Source organism: Xenopus laevis, chromosome 5L (assembly GCF_017654675.1).
Source record: "Xenopus laevis strain J_2021 chromosome 5L, Xenopus_laevis_v10.1, whole genome shotgun sequence".
Taxonomy (NCBI): Eukaryota; Metazoa; Chordata; class Amphibia; order Anura; family Pipidae; genus Xenopus; species Xenopus laevis.
In genome coordinates this window covers 85,332,451-85,343,219 of record NC_054379.1, presented here as the reverse complement: position 1 = coordinate 85,343,219, position 10,769 = coordinate 85,332,451, and the positions used below count along the sequence as shown (strand labels likewise).

At 37.1% G+C, this 10,769-nt stretch overlaps 1 pseudogene; it reads left to right on the top strand.

Annotated features, from left to right (window-relative positions):
- Positions 1–1,643: 1,643 nt before the first annotated feature.
- On the top strand, positions 1,644–10,273 carry LOC121393904 (annotated as a pseudogene).
- The last annotated feature ends 496 nt before the right edge of the window (positions 10,274–10,769 follow it).

Below are 10,769 nucleotides of genomic sequence, written 5' to 3'. Positions count from 1 at the left end.
ACAAAATAAACTTCCCTTACACTATATACATGATTTCAAACTTCTTTCTTTTTGTCTTGTAAATCCCAATCAAATCAAACTGACAGGAGCAATTTTGTGGACGCTGTTATTAAGGAAAGTTAAATCTTATTTATGCAACATCTTGTCTATGCACCAAAATGGGGCACCTGATGCCCATGCCCGTGCACTGGCTACAAAATTAAATGTTGAAGATGGCGGGAGAATTGCAAAATGGAAAGTGAAAGTAATTCCCTGCCCCACCTCTATGCCTAAAGAGGAGGGGCAAGCAATATATGATCGACAGCTGAGAGTTTTATCCAGTGTGGTTGAAAAAGAATTTGGGTTTCATGATTAACTGTAAAAGGACTACTTATTATACAGATTTCCATTTGTGAGTGACAGGTCCCCTTTAATACTCTTGGAGCTATGGCTCATCAAGTATTCAGCCAAATTCTAAACTGATTCCAAACTCTAATTTTCATATGCAGAGGGCAAGAAAGGGTTAAATAGAACCTCACAATTTATTTTTGTTACTTTTATTAAAAGTCACATGATTTAAAGGATTGCTGAAAATTATATATATATATATATATATATATATATATATATATATATATATATATATATATATATATATATACACACACACACACGTTATTACAAAAAATTTAAATTAAACAATAACACATAATATATTCTATATACATGCTCACTTTCTTTCTCTCTCTCTCTCTCTCTCTCTCTCTCTCTCTCTCTCTCTCTCTCTCTCTCTCTCTCTCTCTCTCTCTATATATATATTTTTTTGGAGGGGGTATTTACATTAGATTATATTTTTGCTATTTCCCATAACATTGCAATAGCAGAATGTGAGTTCACATTAAATGCCATGATAGACGTTACAAAGGAAAACACAATTTATCATTTCAATACACAAGCTTAACTCTTCAGTAAGAGTGCAGGTTGCTCAGAGTGTATATATGTATTGACTTATTTAGTTGCTGCATCAGGAAATTGAATTGAATTCCCCGCTTTTCAGCCCATCTTTAGAATAAGATCAACATCTGAAGCTGCAATTTAAAGATACAAAAAAAGAACTAAAGAATCTTTAATTTAGAAAACTGAACAAGGGGACTTATACAAACATCTCCAGGGCTTTAAAACCACATATCCACAACTCTCTGAATTGCATTCATTTCACAGTGATATTTTGTAATTCTGTTCTATTACCTTTGCTAAACATTAATGAGATAAAAAGATCACATTTTGACGAGTTATGTTCTTTAAATAAAATGCACGTTTTAACATACCAAGCTGTCTGCATGTAGCATCATATGTAGAATCATATTCCTCACTCAGCTGGGATCAGATAGCATTTTTATCTATTCATAGGATTTAAGAAGACATGAGATAGAAGCAGAATACAAAATGTAGACAGATTAGACTGTTTTCCCCTTTTTGCCACTTCTTGGTAATCTCAGTAACAAAGCTAAGGCTTCATGTTGTCATAGAAATAAACCTCAAGGTCAAAGGGGTATATGGAAGGACGGACAATGACAAAGGAACATCTGAGAGGCCATCTGGATGAATGACCTGACATAATTAGTCATTAATCCCACTCTTGGGAACAATAGATTTTGCCAAGAATGTGTTTGGTCTTTGATCGTGGTCAGAGCAATCTCATGGGGGTAAAGGAAAGAAAGCTCAACTTCGTTACTAAGAAGATTATACTGGCTTGCTTTAACCAAGGAAGAGCAAGCAGCATCGACCGCTGGGCTATATATGTATACTTTACATATCACACTGTGTTTTCTCCAGTGAGTTCTGTCTTTAACAGAGCCATGTGGTTGGCAGATTAGCTTTTGGTTAACATTTTTTTAACAGTTTTACAAAAATTCTGAGACAACAGATGGGGAGATAGCTGAGTGGCCAAAGTCATCAGTGAGCTCGGTTTACGGGTGTCAATATTTACTAAGCCAAATTTGCCATGATTCCTGAGGGAGAGAAACGGATCTTAGATAATCTGTAAAACATCAGCAATCAGTTTAGTCATGAATATCAATAGTGAAGACTGTAAAGCAGGGGATGAGTTATTTCTACATCTGTGTTTGCCATTCAACACTGTTCCATGATACTAATGTTTGAAGGAGAAGGAAAGTTGTCTTGCACTTGGGGGTGCAAATGTTAGGCACCCCCAAGGTGTTGTATTTACTTACCTGAAACCCCCGTGCTCCTATCAGCTGAAAACTGCACCGGCCCGGGGGTTATTCCAGCGAGCACCACGGAGCAATCCTCTTCCGACTTCTTCTTTCTTCAAATTTCCCAGGGCAAACGCATGCGCAGTTGAACTAAATAACCGACTTTTTCGTTTACGTTTGGCTTTCCGCTCTACTGCGCATGTACAGCTGCACAAAGAAAGAGGAAGACGGGAGAGGAGCACCCTGGGCCAGTGCAGTTTTCTGCTGATAGGAGCATCAGCCTGGGGTTTTAGGAAAGTAAATAAAATCACTTGGGGGTGCCTAACATTTGGTACCCCTAAGTGCAAGCCAACTTTCCTTTTCCTTCAGTCAAAATTTTCAGTCTCTAAACACTATAGTAATCAATATTTTAATTTTACCATTGAAGACTTGATATTAATGAGACCTATTCATAACAAATCGGTTAGGAACAAAGCAGTGCTGGTATGGGACCTGTTACTTGGAATGCTTGGGACCTGGGGTTTTCCAAATAATTGTTTTTCCTTCATTTGGATCACTATACCTTTAGCTTGCTAAAAACATGAAAATAATAAACCCAATTACCAAGGTACTTTTTTAAAACAGAGGAAAAATAAATAATTCAAAAGAAAATAATGATTTGCTTAAAGTGGACTCTATGGGTGATGGCATTACTGGAGTTGTCCAGATATTGGGTTTCTGGTCAAGGGATCCCATACCTGTAGTACTAATGCCAATCGTTCATGCATTTTGCAAAAATGCAGGTTTTAATGCAGGAATTTGCAAATATCTGAGTTTTTATGGCAGTTTTCAGTTTTGCACAGCAGTTCACAACGTTCTAACATGCTTAGCAGCTGTAATACAGAAATGTAAATTGTGGTCTAGGCGCAGTTTTTTTTTTTTTCAGTGGTAATATTGTTTAGATTCACTGGAACAATTTATTCTAGTGTAGAAAAGAGCTTGTCCAAAGTTTTAACTCCACATATTAATTTGCATTGTTAGACTCTCTGAGAGCTGTTGTTGCTGAGCTTTAACAGCCTTATGACAGAACAGTGTTCTATTGGGTCTGCTTTCCTTACTGTCAAAAAAAATTTCCTGACCGGAAAGTGTTTAGTAACTATGATAAAGTAAGAATTGATGAAGATGGTTTTACCCTTTCCAGCAAAATTGTTTGTAAATCCAATATTCAATCACAACCTTTTTCAATACTTTTATAAATGGGCCCATAATATTTTAACAAATAGGACAAATATAATTCGTATCCAAATTGCATTCACAAAAAGTACCCTTAGGTGAAACAGCTTTCTCTAAGGTCTATTCAACTATGTCCAGTATAAGTTAAGAAAATGAAGCCAAGTTACTTTTACAAATGAGAACGGCTTCCCAACTAGATCAAGTTGTTATTATGGGTGAGTTTAATTATCCAGACACTGACTGGGGTAATATGGTAGCCAAGTCACCAAAAGCTAACAGTCCTGTAAATATGTTAAATAATGACTTTTTTTCTTTACTTTCAGGTAGCTCAAGAACCTTCTAGGAAAGAGTCTTGTTTAGACCCGGTAATAACTAATAATACCAAATTCATCTCTAGAATTTGTGTGAGTGAGCATTAAGGCAATGTGATCATACAATGGTTTTCTTAGAGAGTATGTTGACAACTCTGTAAGAAAATAACTAAGACACTAAGGGAGTTATTTATTAAAGGTTGAGTTGTGAAATCTCCAAAAATTCTATTTTTTTTTTTACTATAAAACTTGAATTTTTAGAGGGAAAAAAACCTCATGTTTTTCGAGATGTATTATGTCTAAATACTGGAATGTCTGCTTAACAAATATACATGTCCGAATATTTCCCTTGTAAGCAAAGAAAGATGTTGCAAAGTGAAACGTTTATGGTAGAAGCATTGAGGTTGAGGCATTTAAGTTAGCCAGGACAGCTGAAACTTTTATTAGGTACAAAACGGCCAATAAACATGCAAAATTAAACAGGTAAAATAGAGGATGAAATGGACACTAGATTTAGGAGTAAAATTAATGCAAAAATATTTTTTAAATATATAAAAGTAAAAAAAATAAAGCAAGAATGGGTAGGATCCTTAGTATCAGAAGGAGGTCAATTATCTGATGAGAGCAGGGAAAAAGCAGAGATTCAGAACAGTTTTTTTTAATCCATCTACAGAACTCAGGAACCAGCTAATAGAGGCTTCTTTTGAGGAAGCTTTATTGAATGCACCTTTACCAAATAACCTGGTATACTTTTTGATTGATTGTCCTCAAGAAAAACGACTTTATATTTGGTGAAGAATTCTACTAGCAAGTGCAAGGTATGTGAATTAATTATGCAGTAGCCCCTTCATTCACCAGTATATTTATGTACTATAGAGAGGCCAACCTGTTTCTTGAATAGCCTTTTCTAAATATATCCAAAAGTACCATCAGATTGTGGATGATATACAGTATTTGTGTTATGGGAAGTATGGGAAGGCCAAATTGAAATGTTTGATGAAATGATGGCACAAGTAAATGAGGCTCATTCCACTATCAATTACTAGTGAAGTGTCTAAAAATTAGCTATATTTCTTGTATGCATATTTGAAAGTAATTGATGGGAAACTTGTAACAAATTTCATAAAACAATGAATCATAATAATTTATTACACACTAAATGGTAATGTGTTGTCAGCATTCTTAATGGAGAAGGACCTGGGGATTTTTGTTGGTGATGAGTGAAACTGTCCCATTTGGCCCAAAAATGTGCCAATCTGTCGTAAAATATAGCAAAAAAATTGTGGCACCTTGTTTCATGCATTTTTGCTCAGTATACTGCTACATGTCCTACACTGCTAGTGAACCTCCTATTCACTATGCTACAACTCCTTTTTCAATAGAAAAAGATGCTCCCATGTAAATTTCTTAAAAACATGTCTGTGATTTTTGACATTACCTCTGGTCGACTGGTAATGGTATCTACAACAGGTATAGGACTTGTTATGCAGAATGCTCGGGTCCTGGGGTTTTACAGATAGCGGATTATTATAATTTGGATCTTCATATTTTAAATCTCCTAGGAAATCATTTAAATACTAAATAATCCCAATAGGCTGATTTTGCTTCCAATAAGGATTAATTATATCTTATGATGGATCAAGTATAAGGTACTTTTTTATTATTACAGAGAAAAAGGAAATAGGGAAATAGTTTTTAAATATTTGGATAAAATGGAGTCTATTCGAGATGGCCATTCCGTAATTCAGAGCATTCTGGATAAAGAGTTTCCGGATAACGGATCCCATACCTGTACACTATAACTAACAACTAATAATAAATCTGACCACCAACAGACAATATCTGGGTGCTTTGTTTCCCATATTAAAATGAATAAACTATATACTTATATGTATGTTCTTATATAGGCAGTGGGACAGTTCAGATCCCTTTGGTTGATGTGGAAGGAGAGGGAAAGGATAAAATGACATTTGGCATTTGTTGTGCATCTTTCTTTTTTGTCACAAGTCAGTTTTGTTTTGTTGCACAAAGCTAAACGAGCCACTGGGTGAATTTTTTACGCAAATTCGAGAAAATTTTCAACACCGGCGAAATACGGAAGTTTGCAGCAAATCTGTACATGGCAACATTTTTCGCTCATCACTAATTTTTGTGCATAACAAGCTATGTAACTTTAGGCAGTGTCACTGACTACTAAAGCAAATAAAGTATTTCTTGTATAAAAAAAGGGAATTAATTCAAGGGATGAAACCATAATTTAAAAAAGGATATACTGAAACACTGGCGAGTGGGAAACAGCAGCATTTAAACTTACATTTTAGAACAACAGTCAAAAATAATAAATACAAAACAACAGAAAAGAGTCTATGTGGATATACTATTTGATACCATCTTAACTGAGAAAATGTGTTTGGAAGGTAAACAACTCCTTTAAAGTAGAAATGTAAAGTAGAACTATCAATATTATAGACATTTAAACAATTAGATGTATAACATTTTTACTAACATTTGAAAGCATTTTATATTTTGAAACATTTTAAACATTTCCCCCAATATTATGAGAAGAATTCCAGAGACAAATTTGCAGCTGAATAGCTATGTTAAGAGATCTACACCAAGCAAAATAACCATCATGCCTTTTGTAAATGATTGTCCAAGCGTACTGCTGTTACAAAGCCAAATGAACTGAAAACATTTCCAAACAATGTGGTACTTGCCAAAACTATAGCAAATTAAGTGCTTTCAGCTGTGACTACACTGATGTTGTTTGTTCACAATGAGCTGTGATTATTCCTCCCCACTTTGCTTGTGGGCTTTCTGTGAGGTGTAGCACTGACAAAAGCAACTTTCACACCTCAACATTTGCAAATAAGTGGATTCCACAGACATGTTTATCTAACAGCGCAGGGCTAATTGTATACATCCAGTGTTTGCTTCATTTTTTTTCTTTATCAAAGAAACTTTCTACTATACTTTCCAAGAAGTTACGCTAATGACAGATGCAGCATTTTCTCAGAAAAAATAAAAAAGCAAAATACCATTTTGTCCATATTAAAATCATTAAACAATGTATTACAATGGAAATTTTTAAAGATCTTCTGTAAGGTGGTGGTATTTTTTTTTTTTTTTTAAACATGCTTTTTTAGTAAGACTTTATATACAGTATTCTTTATACTGCTCAATATCACAAACAACAAAATGTGCAATATTTTTTCTGTTGCCACTATGAGTCACTCTGTGCTTGAAAATTTATATTTTAAATGGGAGCTGTGGTGTTTATGCAAATGGCCTGTAGATGTCACTGTGCTCATACTTATACTGTGCATACTTCCTGTTAGCTTCAAAGTGAAAGTGAAATCTTACTGTTGTGTAATGCCTCCATGACTCTGCTAATAAAGCACTGTTATACTCTAGTCATCCTCGGCTACCAAAACATAACAAATGGCGACAAGGATGGCTCTTCTACCTCTGCAGCAGCCTTTTCTTCCAAACCCTGGTGAGCCTACCATACCTTTTACTGCTTGGATTCGTATGTTTAAAAATTACATTATTGCTGCTGACCAAGGGGAGATTTCTGCTGCTAGAAAGCATACTTTACTTATTCACTGCCTGGGAGCAGAGGGACAGCGTATTCTATACATTACCATTACCTGATGAGACTTATGAAACTGCTCTTACTGCTATAAAGAACTTTTTCGTGCCAAGAGTAAATGTGGTTGTTGAAAGATATAAATTCCGCCAACGTGGACAACATAATGGCGAATCCACAGGACAATTTGTAGCAGCTTTGAGAGAGCTGGTTGTTACCTGTGAGTTTGGGTCTCTAACAGATGAAATGCTAAGAGACCAAATAGTGGAGAAAACAAACTCAACTCGCATTAGAGAGAGACTGCTCCTAGAGCAGGATTTAACCCTTGCAAAGGCTATTACAGTTGCTAGCCAAATTGAAAAAGCAGTGGCAGAGGCTAAAACTCTCAGTCAGGGAACTGTTGGGAATGTACAGACTGTGAATTCAGCACTGTGGCCTAATAATGCACAGTCACAGGCAAAATACAGTGCTAAGGAAAGGGATTCACCTACACTGCAAAACCATGCAGCAAATACAAACAGAAAATATTGCTTTTGCTGTGGTTCAACACAACACACTGCAAATCATGTTACATGTCCTGCAAAAGCTGTACAGTGCCGCAAATGGGGGCAATATGATAGGTGCTGGCAGAGGTAAATGAGGTGCTGGCAGAGGTAAATGAGGTAACATTATGGCTGCTGGAACAGGTACATGGGGCAATATTAATGGTAAGGTGGGAAATGGTAATGTAGGAACGGGTGGGGGGCACTGATTGAAGCCCTTGCCTAGGGTGCCAAAATAACTTAGCTCGGCCCTGGAGACACCAAAAGCCTCAGCTAAAAAAAAAAAAAGACACAGAAAAGTGGTAAGTCCCTGCAGAGAGTTGCGTGTTATCTGGAAATATGGCTGGGAAAGTGGAAGCATTTGACAGCTCAGTTGAGGACTGGGCTACATATATAGAAAGACTGGAACAGTATTTTGAAGTAAATGACATACCCCTAGAGAATCATGTGGCAGCATTACTCAGTGTAATAGGGGGGAAAACATACAGCCTTGTGCGCAACTTAACAGCACCAGAAAAACCATCTTCTAAAAGCTTTAAAGAAATAGTGCAAATTGTTCAGGAACACATGTCACCTAAGTCCCTGGTTATAGCAGAAAGATTTAGATTTCACAAAAGGAACTAGCAGGAGGGTGAGACAGTTTCTGGGTTTGCAGCAGAGTTAAGGAAATTGGCAGAACACTGTGATTTTAAGGATGGACTGAATGATGCACTAAGGGACAGATTTTTATGTGGATTATACAGTGAAAATATACAGAAAAAGCTGCCAACAGAGGATAACATTACTTTTAAACGAGCAATAGAAATTGCAGTAGCAATGGAGACTGCTGCTAAGGACATATTAGAATTACAGAACAGAAGCAAAGCAGAAACACTAGAGAAAGCAGCAACTGATGTGCATAGAGTGGTGGCCAGTGTCGGACTGGCCCACCGGGATACCAGGAAAACTCCCGGTGGGCCAAGGTGTTAGTGGGCCCTCATGCTGCTAAACTTTTGGCCAATTTCATGGCCATTCCCTTTTTCTATGAGAACAAAGAGGCTAAATAGATGGAATAATTGATTATAGTATGTAAAGAAAACAGACTAGGAGAATAGAGATTGATTGAGGAGATGAAGAATAATAGTACTGAGAGTGGCCCCTGGTCTAAGGTTTTTGGGTGGGCCCCTGGTGTCCCAGTCCGACACTGGTGGTGGCAGGTCAAAATAAAAGATATTCTAATGAGAATTCCGGATCCTGCTACAGGTGTGGGAAAGGATTCCATAATGCAGCAACCTGCAGTGCTTACTGCAGAAAATGTAATATAAAGGACTATAATAATAACACATCCAGAATATAAAAAGTTGTTTAAAGACACACCTCTTCAGAAAACAAAACTGCTACTAAAAACATACACTGGACAGAAGATAGTGCCACTCGGAGTTTTAAATCCTGAGGTACAACAATTTTAAATGCCAGCTGGACTTATATGTGGTGGAGACAGGTGGTCCTGCATTATGGGGCCAGGAGTCGTTACACAAAATACCCATTGACTGGAAATCCATTAAAATGCTACATTCAGTGTCTGCTGATAACACCAAACCAGTGGAACATTTAAAGGCCATTTTAGCTAATGCCTCAGAAGTATTTAAAGAAAGGCATGGGTACTTTAAAACACATCAAGGCTAATATAGGAAAAGGCACAGCCCAAATTTCACAAAGCTCATCTAGTGCCTTAGTATTTGTCCAAAAGCGGAAGCGGAATTGGATCGTCTAGAACAAGATTGAGTAATTTCAAAATTCACTTGGAGTGACTGGGGCACACCTATTGTGCTTATTATAAAAATGGATGGTTCAGTTAGAATATGTGGAGATTTTAAAGTTTCCATTAACCCAGTTTAACAGTTCTTACCTTTGATTGAGGATATTTTTGCCTCTCTTGCGGGTGTACTAAAATTCAGCAAAATTGATCTTACACGAGCCTACTTACAAATGGAGGTAAAGGAAAATGCCAAACACTTCCTTACAATCAACACGCCAAAAGGACTATACCGATACAACAGATTAATATTTGGCGTGGCCTATGCACCTGCCATATGGCAAAGAGTCATGGATCAAGTTCTACAAGGCATTCCACATACTAAATGTTATCTGGATGACATAATTGTGACAGGCACAGATGGTACAGAACATTTGGAAAACCTAAAGAGGGTTCTAACACGGCTGAAAGAATATGGGCAAAGAGCCAACAAAGAAAAATGTGCCTTCTTCAAGGACGCTATACAATATTGTGGACATATCATAGATGCCAGTGGCTTGGACAAGTCTCCTGAGAAAATCCAAACAGTGTTACAAGCACCACTGCCCAAGGATTTAACACAGCTCAGAGTGTTTTTGGGTTCTATTGCTGGTTTGTGCCAAATCTTGCAACTGTGCTATACCCATTAAATCAATTGCTGCAGAAAGGTCAAAAATGGGTATGGAGTGTACAGTGTGACAAAGCCTTCAAGGAAGCAAAAATAATTGGTCACGTCTGATGATGTCCTTTCAATACTTCCTTGCCATTAAAGCTGTGGTGCTTTCCCATATGGCGTTGGAGCTGTGATATCTCATGTTCTCCCAGACAAAAGTGAAAGGCCGATAGCATTTGCTTCAAGGTCATCCACAAGTGCAGAACGCAACTATGCACAGATAGACAAGGAAGCACTTAGCCTCAACTGGGGAGTGAAAAAATTTAATCAACTCTTATATGGCCGGAAGTAACAGACCATCAACCATTGGTTGCAATACTTCACCCAAAGAAAGGAGTTTCTGCAACAGCTGCTGCAGTATGCAGTGCTGGGCTTTGTTTCTTGCTGGTTATGACTTTGATATTGAGTTCAAACAGACAGCGGCACACGCAAATGCAGATGGACTGTCACATCTGCCATTACCAGGTCAAGAC